This window comes from Chlorocebus sabaeus, chromosome 1 (assembly GCF_047675955.1).
Source record: "Chlorocebus sabaeus isolate Y175 chromosome 1, mChlSab1.0.hap1, whole genome shotgun sequence".
NCBI lineage: Eukaryota > Metazoa > Chordata > Mammalia > Primates > Cercopithecidae > Chlorocebus > Chlorocebus sabaeus.
The window spans coordinates 13,497,763-13,516,236 of NC_132904.1; the positions used below are offsets into that span (position 1 = coordinate 13,497,763).

At 39.7% G+C, this 18,474-nt stretch overlaps 1 protein-coding gene across 1 annotated transcript in view; it reads left to right on the forward strand.

The window, feature by feature from the left end:
- Nucleotides 1-3,804: 3,804 nt before the first annotated feature.
- The window catches only part of LOC103234758 (membrane-spanning 4-domains subfamily A member 4A-like), a 36,713-nt gene continuing 22,043 nt past the window's right edge, over nt 3,805-18,474 (forward strand). Inside the window, exon 1 of the mRNA XM_037999264.2 lies at nt 3,805-3,996. The gene's annotated coding sequence lies outside the window, so the exon portion shown is untranslated. The remainder of the gene's footprint in view (nt 3,997-18,474) is intronic.

Genomic DNA, 18,474 nt, shown 5'->3' on the forward strand with positions numbered 1-18,474 from the left:
AACCCAAATGTCCATCAGTGACAGACTGGATTAAGAAAATGTGGCACATATACACCATGGAATACTATGCAGCTATAAAAAAGGATGAGTTTGTGTGCTTTGTAGGGACATGGATGCAGCTGGAAACCATCATTCTCAGCAAACTATCGCAAGAACAGAAAACAAAATACCGCATGTTCTCACTCATAGGTGGGAATTGAACAATGAGAACACTTGAACACAGGAAGGGGATCATCACACACCGGGTCCTATTGTGGGGGAGGGGGGAAGGGATAGCATTAGGAGATATACCTAATGGAAATGACAAGTTAATGGGTGCAGCACACCAACATGGCACATGTATACATATGTAACAAACCTGCACATTGTGCATATGTACCCGAGAACTTAAAGTATAATTTAAAAAAAAGAGACTTTATAACTACTAAAATTAATTGGAGAGAGAAATAATGCAATAAAGGGGTATATAGAACCTTCAATCAAAAAAATAGAAAACATTTTTTGTTCATTTGTTTGTTGTATTTGGTTTCTCTATTTTACAATATTGGTTTTCTTAAATATTCAGTGTTCATTTACACTTTCTTTTTTTTTTTTTTTGAGACGGAGTCTCACTCTGTCGCCCAGGCTGAAGCACAGTGGCCGGATCTCAGCTCACTGCAAGCTGCGCCTCCCGGGTTCACGCCATTCTCCTGCCTCAGCCTCCTGAGTAGCTGGGACTACAGGCGCCCGCCACCTCGCCCGGCTAGTTTTTTGTATTTTTTTAGTAGAGACGGAGTTTCACCGGGTTATCCAGGATGGTCTCGATCTCCTGACCTCATGATCCTCCCGTCTCGGCCTCCCAAAGTGCTGGGATTACAGGCTTGAGCCACCACGCCCGGCCCATTTACACTTTCATTTGGTAATTTCTCTTATCATGTCGGGGAATGTAGGTCCTGCTTACCACAGCCTACATCTGGTGACTGTGAGAGAAGAGGGGGCATAAAGCCAGGTTATACATATAGATTGGTTGTGACATAGTTGAGAGAAAGCCCCCTCCTTCACCAGACTAAGGTGACCTCTGTGTCTTCATCATCAGAATCCCAGCTCTAAAGTATGAGCTCAGGACTTTCATTTGGGAATCAATTCCATAAGGTTCTCTGCTTTTTTTTTTTTTTCATTTATACCCTGTGAATGGAAGCCTAGACCTTAATTCTTGTCTCTTTCCTGTTTTTTACTCAGAGCTGGCACTCACATTCTATATACTTGTGTAGACCAGAACCATAAAACAGTTTTTTTTTTGTTTGGTTTTTGCTCATAAAACAGTTCTCATATTTTGCTTTGGGGATAAACTACCTTGTTATGTGATGCCTATGTGAGGGAAAGCAGATCAACTGACGCAGCTTTTCCAATATAATTTTAAAAATTAATTAACAACTGCTCTGGGCTCTGACCTACTTCTCTGCTGCTTATAGTTTTGACACTGAACTTGAGCTCTTTTTTATTTGCTTTTATTTGTATAGTAGTTAGTTTTGTCTTATGCTTATTTAGAGGTAGGGTGATTCTATTTCTGTTTCTCTGTCAAATTTCATTTTTGTTATTCTATTTTTTTGTTTGTTTCTGAGACGGAGTCTCACTGTGTCGCCCAGGCTGCAGTGCAGTGGCATGATCTCGGCTCACTGCAAGCTCTGCCTTAAGGGTTCACGCCATTCTCCTGCCTCAGCCTTCCGAGTAGCTGGGACTACAGGCACCCGCCACCTCATCCGGCTAATTTTTTTGTATTTTTAATACAGATAGTGTTTCACTGTGTTAGCCAGGATGGTCTCGATCTCCTGACCTCGTGATCCACCTGCCTCAGCCTCCCAAAGTGCTGGGATTACAGGTGTGAGCCACCGCGCCCAGCCTATTGTTCTTTATATCACCATAAGTCCTCAAATCACTTGTCTGCTAATGATAACACTAATAAGATCTCACTTCACACCATATGGAAGAGGAGGAAAGATTGACATCTGTTCTTAGTCTAGAATTTCAACCTCTCTTATAAAGTCATGAAACTCTGTACCTTTGTCTTCTGTAGTGTCACATTTTCCTAGTTTGCCTGTTATCTTCTTTAATCTCTTTTTTGTCATCCTCTGGGAACTCTTATTTCTGATAATACTGGTTCTATACTCTAGCAAAAAGGGTTTGATATTTTCTGCCTCCGCCCACAAGCCTGGGTGAGCTCATCCCTCTGGGTGAAGAGCTATTGACTTTACCTCTACAACCATGTTCTTATTCCCCAGCTCCTGCGAGTTATCCAACTTTCGTCAACCTTATTTGAAGGACCCACACAATTCAAATTAAATATGCTCAAAGTCTTATTCTTTGTTCCTCTAGTTCTGTCATTGTCCATGTCTATTGCCTTAGTGAATGGCTCCATTACTCATTCAGTTTCCTAACCCAGAATCTGAGTGACATCCTTTCCTGTTTTTTCTCCTGATTTACACATCCATTATATCAACAAGTACTACCATTTCTCACTCCTAAACATCTTTCAAATCCATTCATTCTCTCCAGCTTCACTAGCATCACAGGTAGTTCAGGTAACCATCATCCCTTCCCTAGAGAACTACCTCTTTCTTGACCCTAACTCCCTGATTTCAGTATTATTTATTCCCGTTGTTGCTTTACATGAAAACCAGGACACTATTTCTGAAATATAACCCATTTTAATTCTGAGAATTAAAATAATTTCAGATTATAGACAACAAAGTTTTTGGGATTAGGCAAAACTGGATTTCAATCTCATCTATACTAACTACAGGAATATCTCAGAGTTTCAGTTCCATCTTCAGGAAAATGGGAATAATAACATAACCTAGCTCCATCCTTCTTCCATTTGTGTGTCTTTTGCTAATTCATCAGGTCTCCAATTAGATGTCCCCTTATCTAAGAAGTCTCCTCTGCCTACCCAACGTTGAGTTCTTTGATCTTCCTATGAGCTCTCTTAGGATACCCTATTTTACCTTGCAGATCACTGATTATAATCGGTTGTAATGATTTATTTTCTCATTAGCATTGCCACTTTACCTTGCAGGTAACTGATTATAATGGGTGACTTATTTACTTGTCTGTATTGTCAAGTAAGATCTACAAAATCCTTGAGCAAAGATGATTTTTCACCATTTTATCTGAGGCACATGGCTTATGGTAGATTTTCTCTAAGAAAATGCTGAATCAATGAAAACTGCATGCCACTTTGTTTTCCTCCTCCATGTAAAGTAGGCATTATTTTATTTTACAAATGAATCAGGTTCAGGGAATTAACAAGGTCATGCAATAAATGATTGCCATTGGGTTTGTCTTAATCAAAGACCAGCTTGTTCTATGATACCAGCGGCTTCTTTGACTTAGAAAGATGTTTTATTATTGCTCTACAACAAACTTGTTCCCATTTTATGGCTATTCATGTTGAACCTCCAAAGGTGAAATATCATGAAAATAAGATATTTAAGTTGTGTATATTGAGGCACAATTACTTTTTCACCAAACTAATACAATAGTAATAGTTCTCTGAGAAGACAAGAGTACTATGGAAATGTGTGAAATTGTCAAAGGGGGCATTTGTAAATTACCATTTACTTAGCTTGTGTATATAACAATCTTTGAGCAGAGTCTGGCACATAGAAAATCCTCCACCACTGATACCCACAGTAATTAGCACTATTACTTTCATAGGAAAGACTGTACCAGGCAGCCACTGCTTTTTCAACACATTTCAAAATAGACTTCCACACCCATATTGGGAACACAAAATCAGTTAATGCTTCCGATATAAAACAGGAACTAGTTGTGAGTCTCAGAAATTCTCATCACATCCTTTCAGGTTCCAAACATCTACTAGAAGAGGAATGCAGATTTACACTGAGTGAGGTGTGGAGTGGGGGAAGCTGACTGGGTCTGGACCAAAGAACTTTGAGGAACTTGCCCAGAGCCCTGCACACATCAGACCTACCGCAGACATTGCAGGCCCGAAAAAAGGTAGGTCCAGGGACTTGCCTTCCTAGGCTTTCGGGCTGATGGTTTGGTTCACTTCCTGGGTTTAGGATTTCTGGGAGTGGAATGAGAAAAAAAAATGAGGCCACTTCCCATGACACAAGCTGGTAGTCAGGGTTGGGGTGGGTTGCGTGCACCTTTAAATGTGCATTTGGTGAGGGGATGAAGAACAGTCTTTGCTACAGTTGATGGGAGTTAGAAAAGCCTCCTCAAGGCTGACATTGGAGCTGGATGAGATTTTTTTTAAGTTACTTTTGTCCCTTAAGTTCTCAGGATACCAAAACACTGTAAGCAATATTTTAAACTTTTGATTGATTACCTCATCTACTGTTAATGTCCTTCTTCCATGGTCTTTATTCTTTGTCTCTGACTGGTTATTTTTATAATTCGAGATTTAGGAAAAGATCTACCATGTGCAGAATTTGGTGTACATGGAGTAGGGCACAGGCAGGGTCTTGCATATTTAGATGGGCTGCCCTAGTTCTCCAGTGGTCTTTGGCACTATTCATGGGGCAACCAGGCAGTAAACTGAGGCTGCTCATGATAAAATCTAATGAAAAATGCCTCGTAGACTTTCAGCATTCTTAGGATAAGAAAGAAGCTTGTAAGTAGTCGTGGTCATTGTAATCTTTCCACAGATGAAGTAAATGAAACCCAGAAAAGGGAAATAATGTACCCAGAATCACACAAGTTAACAAAAGGACTGGGAGCAAAAAACCCAGAATTCTTGGTTCCTAGTCCAGGCCTTTTCGCTTCCCATACCACGATTTCTGCATCCTCATCATCCTCCTAAACACTATCCAGATTCAGGCCTCATTTTGGGTTTCTAGTCTATTTGATAACTTTGCCAAGAAAAAGGGGATGACCGTGTGTACCACTCTCCTCATGCTCTCTCCTTGTGATTGTGACCCATGAAGGGGATGGTGACATAAAAATGAGGAAACAAGAGACTGATGGTGCTGCTGATCCACAAAGAGACTGGGGCCAATCGAAGAGGGAAGGGTGGTCTACCTTTCCCTCTTCCAAAGAGGGTAGTTCCCTCCCCTCTTTATGGGCGGGGTGTGGGGAAGACATTGTAGTTGTCAAGAGCCTGATGCATATAGGTGATGTGACAAAACCAAGGTTTAGATTCTTCTCCAACCCGAAAGAAATGTCCCTCCCTCATATGTATCCGATATTCTCTGCAGTTAAAAAATATATATTTTTTGATTGTAGAGAAGTGGAACCTTGTAAACACATGTTTCTTTCCTTGGGGACCTTATCTACCCTAGATAATTAACACATGGATTTCTGTGGTGTAAAGATAGGAGGCAGTTATATAAATTTATGTCAAGAATGTCTTACAAAGACAGAGCACCAGGCTTGAATGACCAGAACCTGACCTATGTTACCAAAGAATTGTGGAAAAGCATAAGAGTCAGTTATAAGCCTTAATGTGATATAATGACTCGGCCCTCGGGAAGCTTACAGTCTTACCAGAGAGGCACTAAACACAGTGAGAGAACCACCAGGTGTGTTTGATAAGACAGACCCAACATGTCCTAAATTGTCAGTCTGAAGGTGTGCCTGAGAGATTGAGGCAGAGTCTCCCTTACATTAAAGAAGAAGAGGCTGGGCACGGTGGCTCATGCCTGTAATCCCAGCACTTTGGGAGGTTGAGGTGGGTGGATCACTAGGTCAGAAGATCAAGACCATCCTGAACACAGTGAAACCCCATCTATACTAAAAATACAAAAAAAAAAAAAAAAATTTCTGGGCATGGTGGCGGGCGCCTGTAGTCCTAGCTACTTGGGAGGCTGAGGCAGGAGACTGGTGTGAACCCAGGAGGTGGAGCTTGCAGTGAGCCGAGATCATGCCATTGAGCTCCAGCCTGGGTGACAGAGCGAGACTATCTCAAAAAAAAAAAAAAAAAAAAAAAAAAAGAAGAAGAAGAAGAAGAAGAAAGTACACATTTAGATGGACTAAGAAGAATTATCTTCAATTTCTTTCAAAATAATTTTGGTTTATGTGGTGTAAAAGGAAAGTAACATAGATTTCTTAAACCCTTAGCTACCACCAGAGGTTGAGTAATACACATGCAGGAAAAGGGGAATGTGGGGAAATGGTGTCTGAAAGAAGACAGAGACTATGCAAAACTGTTAGTGTGTGAGAAGATTAGATGCTGGTGGTTTTGTTGCTATTCTTGTAAGGTGGTCATAGCAGGGGGAGTGGAATATTCCTGCAAATGGGCTCAATATATGCAAATGTCTCAATATATGAATGAAATTTCTTTAGAACAACTTAAATAAGTAAAATATACTTGGGGCTTTAAAAAATAAAAAGGATAAATTCAAGATAAGGCTATGATAATAGATATGGGTTGAAGTAGCAGAGTTTTTGTTATCAATAACATTAAATTTTTATCTTTATACTAAAGGTGGTGAAATGCAAAGAAAGGACTTTAAAGGGGAGGGTGGCACAGTTGTTTTTGCATTTGATCATTTGGCTACAAAGTCAGGGGTGGGTTTAACATCCAAGGTCACAAATGGACACTGGGGAACATTCAGAGGCTGTAAGTCCTGATAAAAATAGGATGATGGCTTGGCTTGAGGAGATGGGAGAAATACACAGTTAAAAAATGGTTGTGTAGGATTAGAATATGATTGATGAAGCATAGAGGGTATGTAATAGAAGGTATCAATGACAAACTACCAGACATTTAACACAGACAGCTGAGCTAATTGTTGGGCCTTCTGTCAAGAAAGGACATTTGCAGTCCCAGAGCCCTCTTAGAGTTCCTGTTACCTTTAGCTCTTGCCTCTCTTGATTAGGGATTGCTTGTAGTGTTCTGAAGTAATCTCCACATAACACTCCTTGTGCCACCTTCCTTTATCTGAAAGATAAATTTTGAAGAAGATTGAATATCTTCTACTTTGGTCTTCTAATGTTTGAAATAAAAATTACCTCTTCTTTTTGCTGGAACAATTTGCTGGATGATCATATTATGGACTTTATTATAATGACTTTAAAATTAACCCCAGAGGGGGACAATTCTCTCAAGTTCAGCAAAATTTGAGGGTATGGATTCAGTTTAAGACCAAAAATAAGGCTTGCTATTTTATGTTATTCCTTTGTTCCAAATCTAAATTTTGTATTCTGTTCAGGGGATGCTAAAGTCTACATATAGGTTTTATTATACCTACTCAATAAAACGTAAACATAACCCACCTCACAAACTCCATTATGATTAGAACAGAGATTACAAGAGGAAGAGGAGGGCCTCCTGGCCTGCCTCTACATAGTCTTACATATGAATTAGTCCATGAGAGCAAAAACAAGCACAACCCTGACTCTTCTGACCAATCTTTGAGACAAACTGCAAAAGAGAGGAAGAGTCAACCTCGGACAACACGGTACCATGAATAACATGTTCTCACCAATTATATAGACCCCTTCTCTCTGCTTTTTCACTTCCCTAAGATAGGACCAATTGAAGCAGGGTCATGCCAGGAATAAAGCCCCTCTTTAGCATGTCCTTGAATGGCAGAAAGTGTTAGAGGAAATTTATGTTTTATACTTCGAGCCAGAAATGAGTAAGTGAGAGTAGGAAGACCAATAATAATAGTCAATATGCAGTTAGTATTTATTAAGTGACATGCACTGGTTTAAATGTTTACATGTGCTATTTCATCATTAAATTTCTCTATGAGATATGCTCTATTATTCACAGGATAGAGTTACAGAAACACAAGATTAATTAACTTGAGTAAAGAGTGGCAGGGCCAAAATTTAAAACCAAGTAATTTAATTCCAAAACTCCTTTGCTTCAGAGGATCCACTATACTAGTCTGGTGAATAGAACTCTTTATTTGCACATTTATTCATTCCTCAGTTGTTGGACATTTTGGGTTGTTTGCACCTTTTGACTATTATAGGTAACACTGCTAGGAAAATTCATTTTACAAATTTTTGTGTGGACAGATGTTTTTATTTCTCTTTGTACGTATCTGGGAATGGAAGGGATAGGTCATAAGGCAGGTTCATGGTTGACATTTTGCAAAGCATCAGTTAGGGAGGAATCCTCCTTATGTTTTAGGAATAGTTTCAGTAGGATTAGCTCTTTGGTATTTATTAGCTCTTTGGTGACATAAACACTTCTTTGTACATCTGTTAGAATTTGATTGTGACTCTATAGGGCTCAGTAATCTAATCTTCCACCTTAATAAACTGGAAAAAGAAGAGCAAACTAACTGGAAACAACTTGTAGAAAGGAAATAATAAAGACTAGAGTGAAAATAATAGAGAGTAGAAACACATTACAGTAAATCAACAAAACCCAAAGTTCATTCTTGCAAAGATCAACAAATTTGAAAAACCTTTAGCTATATTGAATGACAAAAATTACAAGAAGAAATCACTAAAATCAGGAATAAAAGAGGCAATGTAATTACCAAATTTACAGAATTAAAGAAATTATAAGGGACACTATAAAATTATATCCAGATAAATTAGATAACATATGAAATGGTCAAATTTTTATGAAAATACTACTAAAAACTGAATGAAGAAGAAATACAAAAACAAAAAGAAATACAAAATCTGAATAGATCTATAATAAGAGATTAAATGAGGAATTTTAAAAACTTTTATAAAGGAAAGCCCAGGATCCTGTGATTTCACTGGTAAATTTTACTAAACATTTTAAAAAGAATTAATACCCTTCCATCAAAAACTAGAAGAGAAGTGAACAATTCCAAACTTATTACATAAGCTAGTATTATTTTGACACCAAAATCAAGAAAAGACAACAAAAGCGAACAAAACTACCTATGAATGTCGCTTATGAATATAGACACAAATACTCAAATAAATATTAGCAAGTTGTTGTGGGAAGTCTGGGACCCCAAACGGAGGGACCGGCTGAAGCCATGGCAGAAGAACATAAATTGTGAAGATTTCATGGACATGTATTAGTTCCCCAAATTAATACTTTTGTAATTTCTTATGCCCATCTTTACTGCAATCTCCGAACATAAATTATGAAGATTTCATGGACACTTATCACTTCCCCAATCAATACTCTTGTGATTTCCTATGCCTGTCTTTAATCTCTTAATCCCATCATCTTCGTAAGCTGAGGATGAATGTCACCTCAGGACCCTGTGATGATTGTGTTAACTGCACAAATTGTTTAAACAATATGAAATGTGGGCACCTTGAAAAAAGAACAGGATAACAGCGATGTTCAGCGAACAAGCGAGATAACCATTAGGTCTGGCTGCCTGAGAGCCAGGCAGAACAGAGCCATATTTCTCTTCTTTCAAAAGCAAATAGGAGAAATATCACTGAATTATTTTGCGCAGCAAGGAACATCCCTGAGAAAGAGAATGCGTTCCCAAGGGGAGGTCTCTAAAATGGTCACTTTGGGGACGTCTGTCTTTTACGGTTGTAGATAAGGGATGAAATAAACCCCGGGCTCCCATAGTGCTCCCAGGCTTATTAGGATGAAGAAATTCCCACCTAATAAATTTTGGTCGGACCGGTTGTCTGCTCACAAACCCTGTCTCCTGATAAGATGTTATCAATGACAATGCATGCCCGAAACTTCATTAGCAATTTTAATTTTGCCCAGGTCCTGTGATCTCACCCTGCCTCCACATGCCTTGTGATATTTTATTACCTTGTGAAGCATGTGATCTCTGTGACCCACACCCTATTCATACACTCCCTCCCCTTTTGAAAATCACTAATAAAAACTTGCTGGTTTTGAGGCTTGGGGGACATCACAGAACCTCCCGACATGTGATGTCTCCCCTGGACACCCAGCTTTAAAATTTCTCTCTTTTGTATTCTTTCCCTTTATTTCTCAGACTGGCCGACACTTAGGGAAATAGAAAAGAACCTACGTGAAATAACATGAATTATCAGGGGTGGGTTCCCCTGATAGCAAGTAGAATTCAGCAATATATAGAAAAGATTATATATGAGGACAAAGTCAGATTAATCTTAAGAATATAAAAGTTAGCATTCAAAAATATCAGTGTTATATAATGCATTAATTGAATAAAAGACAGAAACCACAAAAAGGCACATGAATGCCTCAATAGATTAAAAAAATTAACAAAATCCAATACTTTTTATGATAAAAATACTCATCCAATGAGGAATAGAAGGGAATCACTCCCCCACCAAATAAAAAGCTATTAGAATTAATGAATAAGTTAAGCAACCTTGAAGGATACAAATAATATATGCAAATGAACAGACACTTCAAAAGAAGATGTACATGCAGCCAACAATCATATGAAAAAAAGCTCAACATCACTGGTCATTAGATAAATGCAAGTGAAAACCATAATGAGATGCCTCCCTTACACCAATCAGAATGACTATTATCAAAAAGTCAAAAAAATAACAGATGCTAACGAGGTTGTGGAGAAGAAGGAATGTTAATACACTGTTGGTGTGAGTGTAAATTAGTTCAACCACTGTGGAACACTGTGGTGATTCCTCAAAAACCTAAAACCAGAAATACCATTCAACCCAGCAATCCTATTCTGGGTATATACGCAAAGGAATAGAAATCATTCTGTTTTAAAGACACATACACACATTATGTTCATTGCAGCACTATTCACAATAGCAAAGACATGGAATCAACTTAAATGCCCATCAATAGTAGGCTCGATAAAGAAAATAATGTGGTATATATACACCATGAAATGCTACGCAGCCATAAAAAAGAACAAGATCATGTCCATTGCAGGAACATGGATAGAGCTGGAGGCCATTATCCTTAGTAAACTAACACAGGAACAGAAAACCAAATACTGCATGTTCTCACTTATAAGTGGAGCTAGATGATGAGAACACATGGGCACATCAAGGGGAACAACACACACTGGGGCTTCTTAGAGGGTGGAGGCTGAGAAAAGGGAGAAGAGCAGAAAAAATAAATTATAGGTGCTAGTCTTAAAACATGGGTGATATGGTTGGGCGCAGTGGCTCATGCATGTAATCCCAGAACTTTGGAAGTCTGAGGTGGATGAATCATCTGAGGTCAGGAGTTCAGGACCAGACTGGACAACATGGTGAAACCCCATCTCTACTAAAAATACAAAAATTAGCCAGGTATGGTGGTGCACGCCTGTAGTCCCAGGTGCTCTGGAGGCTGAGGCAGGAGAATTGCTTGAACCCTGGAGGCAGAGGTTGTAGTGAGCTGAGATCACACCACTGCACTCCAGACTGGGTGACAGAGCAAGACTTGGTTTCAAAAAAAAAAGAAAAAAAACCTGGATGATAAAATAATCTGTAAATCAAATGCTATGACACAATACCTGTGTAACCAACCTGCACATGTACCCCTGAAGTTAAAATAAAAGTTAAATTAAATATATACACATACAAAAATAAATTGGAGTTCTATATGCTAGCATTGAATAATTTAAAAAATGAAATTAAGACAACAATCTCATTTATAATAGTTTCAAATAGAACAAAATTCTTGGGAATAAATTTATCAAAATAAGCGCAAGACTTGTACACCAAATACTACAAAATGTTAAAAGAAATTAAAGAAAATTTAAATAAATGAAAAAAACTCATATGCAGGAACTTGAAGGCTTAATATTGTTAAGATGGTAGTATTACTCAAATTGAGCTACAGATTCAACACAATCCTTAAAAAAATTCAAGCTACCTTATTTCAGAAATTTACAAGCTAATTCTAAAATCATATGGAAATACAAGGGACTCAGAATAGTTCAAACAATTTTGAAAAAGAAAAATAGTTTGGTACACTTACACTTTCCAAATTCAAAACTTACTACAAAGCTATAATTTTAAGACAGTGTGGTATTGGCATGAGGACAGACATATAGAACAATGGAATAGAATTGAATAAAATTGTCTAAAAATAAAGATGGGATGGAATAGAATTGTCTAGAAATAAACTTCTATATTTATGACTAGTTGAGTTTTGACAAGGATAACATGACTACTAAGTGAGAAAAGAATAGTCTGTTTAGCAAATCATGGTTGAACAACTTCAAATTCACAAGCAAAAGAATGAAGTTGGACACTTTCTTCCACCAAACAAAACAATTCAAAGTGGAGCAAAAACCGAAATGTAAGACCTAAATGTAAGACCTTTTTGAGGAAAAAATAGCCTTGGTTTAGTAGTGGCTTCTTAGATACGACAACAAAGCTCAAGCCATAAAAGAAAAGCAGATAAATTAGGTTTTATCATAATGAAAAACCCTGGCTGGGTGCAGTAACTCATGCCTGTAATCCCAGCACTTTGGGAGGCTGAGGTCAGGGGGATCACCTGAGATCAGGAGTTCAAGAGCAGCCTGGCCAACATGGTGAAACCCCAAAATCCAAAAATACAAAAATTAGCCCAGCATGATGGCGGGTGCCTATAATCCCAGCTATTGGGAGGCTGAGGCAGGAGAATCCCTTGAACCCAGGAGGTGGATGTTGCAGTGAGGTGAGATCATGACATTGCACTCCAGCCTGGACTACAGAGTGAATCTCCATCTCAAAAAAGAAGGAAGGAAGGAAGGAAGGAAGGAAGGAAGGAAGGAAGGAAGGAAGGAAGGAGGAAGGAAGGAAGGAAGGAAGGAAGGAAGGAAGGAAGGAAGGAAGGAAGGAGAAAAGAAAAGAAGAAAGGAAAAGGAAAAGGAAGGAAAAGAAAGAAAGGAAAGGAAGAGAAAGAAAGAGAAAAAAAGAGAGAGAGAGGGAGGGAGGAAGGAGGGAAGGAAGGAAGGAAGGAAGGGAAAAAGAGAGAGAGGGAGGGAGGGAAAGAAAGAGAGGGAAAGATGAAAGAAAGGAAAGAAAGGAAGGAAGGAAGGAGAGAAAGAAAGGAAGAAAGAATGGAAAGAAGGAAGAAAGAGAAAGAAAGGAAGGAAGGAAAAAAGAAAAGAAAGAGAAAGGGAGGGAGGAAGGAAAGAAGGAAAGAAGGAAGGAAGGAAGGAAGGAAGGAAAGGCTCCTATTTCAAAGGACACCATGAAGAAAGTGTAAAGACAACCCATGGGATATGGAAGAAAATATTTGCCAATACTATATCATATAAACCACTTGTATCCAGAATATATAAAGAATCCCTACAATTCAACTATTTAAAAAAACTTAATTTAAAAGTGGGAATATAAGTTGAATAGGCATTTTTCTAAGGAAAACATACAAATAGCACATGAAAAGATGTTCAACATCATTTGTAATTAAAAAATGCAAATCAAAACTACAAAGAGATATTAATTCACACACACTAGGATAGAAAAAACAAAAAAGACATTAATGAGTGGTGGTGAGCATATGGAGAGATTGGATCTCTCAAATATTGTTATTCAAATTCTAAACCGGTGCAGCCATCTTGGAAATGATTTGGCAGCTTTGCAAAATTTCAACGATTAACCCATCTTATGATCTAGCTCTTCCATTCCCAGGTACATTCAAGGAGAAATAAAAACATATGTCTACACAAAAACCTGTACGATGGATTTTCTTAGCAGCATTACCGGTAATAGCCAAAAGATGGAAACAACCCAAATGTCCATCAATTGAGGAATGAATAAATATGCAAACAGAGGAGCTCTTCTGTTCACCAGACTAGCGTAGTGGATCCTCTTAAGCAAAGGAGTTCTGAAATTACATCTCCTAGATTTAAATTTTGGCTCTGCCATTGTTTACTAAAGTTACTTAATTGTGTGTTTCTGTAATTCTGTCTTGTGAATAATAGAGCATAACTCTTAAGGGAATTTCATGATGAAATAACAAATAAAACATTTAAAGCATTGCATGTCACGTAATAAAAAGTAAGTACATATTAATTTTTTTTTTTTTTTTTTAAAGACAGAGTCTCGCTCTGTTGCCCAGGCTGGAGTGCAGTGGCGTGATCTCGGCTCACTGCAAGCTCTTCCTCCCAGGTTCATGCCATTCTCCTGCCTCAGCCTCCCGAGTAGCTGGGACTACAGGCGCCCATCACCGCACTCAGCTAATTTTTTGTATTTTTAGTAGAGACGGGGTTTCACCGTGTTAGCCAGGATGGTCTCTATCTCCTGACCTCATGATCTGCCCACCTCGGCCTCCCAAAGTGCTGGGATTACAGGCGTGAGCCACCGCGCGTGGCCCATAAGTAAATACATATTAACTATTTTTATTAGTCTTCCTACTATCACTTACCAATTTTCTGGCCTGAAGTATAAAACATAAACTTCCTCTAACACTTCCTACCACTCAAGGACATGCTGGAGAGGGGCTTTATTCCTGGCATGACCCTGCTCCAACCTGCTCCTGTCTTGGGGGAAGTGGAAAAGCAGAGAGGAGGGGTCTATATAATTGGTGAGAGCATGTTTTTCGCGGTATCGCGTTGTCCGAGGTTGACTCTTCCTCTCTTTTGCAGTTTGTCTCAAAGATTGGTCAGAAGAGTCAGGGTTGTGCTTGTTTTTGCTCTCATGAACTAAGTGAGATACAAGACTATGTAGAGGCCGGCCAGGAGGCCCTCCTCTTCCTCTTGCAGTGTCTGTTCTAATGATAATGGAGTTAGTGAAGTGGGTTACATTTACGTGCTATTGAGTAGGTATATTGAGACCTATATGTAGACTTTAACATCTTGTAAGCAGAACACAAAATTCAGATATAGAGCGAAGAGATAAAATAAAACAGCAGGCCTTATTTTTGGTCTTACATTTAATACATACTCTCAAATTTTGTTAAACTTGGGAGAATTGTTCTCCTCTGGGCTTAAAGTCATTATAATAAAGCCCATAGTTTGATCATTTACCAACTTGTCCCAGAAGGGAGACAATTTATTTCAAACATTTGAAGACCTACATCGAAGATATCCAGGCCTCCCCAAAATTTCTCTTTCAAAAAAGTAAGGTGGTACAAGGGACAGTGTGTGGAGATTATTTTACAACCCTACAAGTAGTCGCTAATCAAGAGTGGCAAGATCTAAAGGGAACAGGACCCCTAAGAGGGCTATGAAACTGCAAATGTCCTTTCTCGGCTGAAGGTCCAACGATTAATTACTTTGTCCATGTTAAAAATCTGGAGGTTTAAGATCCATCACTGTGGCTCACACCTATAATCCAAGCACTATGGGAGGGAGGCTGAGGTGGGAAGATTGCTTGACCCTGTGAATTTGAGAACAGCCTGGGCAACGTGGCAAAACTCCGTCTCTACAAAAAGTACAAAAATTAACTGGATGTGCTGGCATGCACCTGTAATCCCAGCTACTTTGGTGGCTGAGGTCGAGGCTGCAGTGAGTCATGATAACGGCACTGCACTCCAGCTTAGGTGACAGAATGAGACCCTGTCAAAAAATTCTGGTAGTTTGTCATTGATGCCTTCTGTTACCTACACTGTATGCTCAGTCGCTCATTAAATGACGACCTTCTTTGCCTCTTTTGACAGTTTTTGATTTGAAGCTTATTTTATCTGATCTAAGTATAGGCAATCCTTCTCCTTTGACTACTATTTGCATGGAGTATTTCATCCCTTCACTTTCAGCCTATGTTTATTTCTTAAAGCTAAAGTGAGACTCTTATAGCATATAGTTAGATCTTGTTTTTTTTTTTTAATTCAGCCACTCTATGATTGAAGAATTTAATTCCTTTATATTTAAGGTTATTATTAACAGGTAAGCAGTTAGTAGTGCTATTTTGTTATTTTGGGGGTGGCTGTTTTTGCAGATATTTCTTTATTTCTTCATCTCTTGTATCCCTTTGTGATTTGGTAATTTTATGAAGTACTAAGCATTTAATTTTTTTATCATTCATGTATCTGCTGCCATTCTTGTAATTCTTATAGCTCTGAAGGCTGGGAAGTCTAAGGGCACACATGATGCAAACCTCTGGTGAGGGTGATCCCATGGAGGAAGGTGGAAGTGAGCGCACAAAGCAAAGAGAGAGAGATGGGGCCAAATTTATTCTTTTATCAGGAGTTCACTCCTGCCATAATTAACCGTCTCCCAAGATAATGATATTTATCCATTCATGAGGATGAAGGTCTCTGGATGTAATTATTTCTGGAAGGTCACACCTCTTAAAACTGTTAAAATGGCAAGTTTTCACATGAGTTTTAGAGGGAACATTAAAACCATAGCATTTCATTCACAACCCTCTGAAACTCATGTTCTTCTCACATGCAAAATACATTAATTCTGTCTCAATCGCCTCAAAAGTTTTTACCCATTCTAGCATCAGCTTTAAAGTTTTAAGTCCAGAGTCGTCAGAAGCAGATTTGGATGAGACTCAAGGTATGACTTATCTGGAGGCAAATGTTTCCAGCTGTGAACCTGTGACATCAAAACTAGTGATTTGTTTCCAAAATATAATGGTGAGACAGGTACAGAATAGACTCTCTCAGTTCAAAAGGGAGAACCAGGCAAGAAAAAGGCATAACTGGTTTCAAGTGAGTCCAAAACCCAACAAAGAAAACAGCACTAAGCTTTAAATCTGGAGAATAATTTCCTTTGACTCCATGTCCTGAATCCTGGGAATGCTGACTGGGGCCCTCAGACATGGCCCCGCTCCCATATCTTTGCTGGACTCAGTCCGTGCTTCAGCTCTGTTAGGTTGGAGTTGCATGCTAGTGGCCCTATGGTTCTGAGATCTCAAAGGTAGCCCCACTCCCTTGGCTCCACTAGGCATATCCCTAACTGTGACTGTCTGTGTTGGCTCTGACTCTGCATTCCCACTCAGCTTTGCCCTAATAGAGGCTCTTAGAAGTGGCTCCACTCCCATAGCTATATGTCCAATCTTTTATCCTAGTTGGAGAAAGCCATGCCCCTACAGCTCTTGCAGTCTGTGAGCCTGTGCACATGGATTCCACCAAGGTTTACAGCTTGTGCCTTCCAGGCACAGGTATTCCAGGCATAGTGGCAGTGTGAGCTGAGGTCCTAGGCTCAGAGTCTTGCAAAACTACTGTGGCATCTAGCACAGGTTCACTCACCCAGTCGTGGCTGGATGCAGATTACCCACAAACCTGAGGCTATAACTCTAAAGCACGCCTCAGTAACTCAAGCCCGTGAAGCAGGGATGCAATTGAGACTGATTCTGGGGTCAGTGCACAACATCATCAAGGTTCTGGGGAAGGAGGCGTGCTCTGGAGGCTTGAGTTCTGAGGAGGAGGTTACAGTTCAAATTTGGGTTCCAGAGCCAATAGGGTAAAGCAGCAACTCCAACCCTGGGGGACGGAGTGCCACATAGTGGTAACTTTAGACCCTGAGACGGTAGGGGATGGCAATATCCCAGGCTGGATGTAGCAGCAGCAGCAAGGCCTCGGGAATGGCTAGGCCTGTCTGTAGCTTTTTCCTTGGGTTTCTTGGAGCAGTGCAGAAATGACCCCCTAGGGAGCCAGGGTTTCTCAGAAGCTTGGACTCCAGGGGACTAGTCAGTTTCAGGGAGGTGGGGCACTGCAGCTATTTTGCATGGATGGTGGTGTGACATACTTCAATCAAAGCTATGGGTGCCCACAGAGTGGAGCACAGTTTTAACTTGAGTTTGGAGGGGCAGCGTGCACCAGCGACTAAGATGGGGGTGTGGAGCAGTTCCATGGCAGCCTGGCCTCAGCAGGTAGAGAGTAGATAGCAGCAGTTTGGTTCAGGTATGGCTCCCAGGTGTGCATAGTGTAGTAGGGGTTAAGCCTCAGAGATGGAGGGGTGCAATGGCTACTCACTCTGAAGCAGAATGCACTCTAGCAGTGATTCAGTTCCAACAAGGGGCAGCACAGTAGCAGCTCGGGCCATGGGGGGTGGGGCACAGTGTCAGCTCCTCCTCTGAGATAGAACAGACATGTGGACTTCAGGTAGCTCCGTCAGCTGAGCTCAGGGTCTGTGAAGATGCTAAGTGTCTCCAGTAGGATTGCAGGTGTCTATGGTGGTGTTGGGAGCTGCGGGGGTCCTGTCACTTACCTTTTCCCTGCAGGTAGAAGGCCCTCCTGACTCAGAGCTGGTCCTAACTGGGGGAAGGGTGGTGGAGGAAAGGTGTTTTATCTCTTTCTTCATGGAGCCATCCTGGATTTCTGTGCTTTACAAGGTTTCTGCTACTCCTTTGCTGTCTTCTGACACTCTTCTTTAGTTACTTTGGTTGGAATGTAGCTGTTTATTCATTTTGCGTGTGTGTGTGTGTGTGTGTGTGTGTGTGTATGTCTTTGTGATGGTGATGAGGGTTAGTAACTTCTAGTTGTCCATGTTGCTGACATTCTCTAGAATTCTAATGAGACATATTCTAGACCTTTTAATTCTACACTTCTCATCTTTTAACCTTTCTTCTATTGTGACCATTTTGTTGTTTCTCTGTCGAATTCTTGGTGATTTGTTCAATTTTTTTCCAGTTGACTAATTCTACTTTCAGCTATTCCTTGTTATTTAACACAGTGGCAAAATTTTTTTCTGTCAACATTATTTTATATTTGAAATTTGTTTGAGACCATGTTGCAAAACATTGTGTCACTTTTTGCACTTTAACTTTTCATTTTTG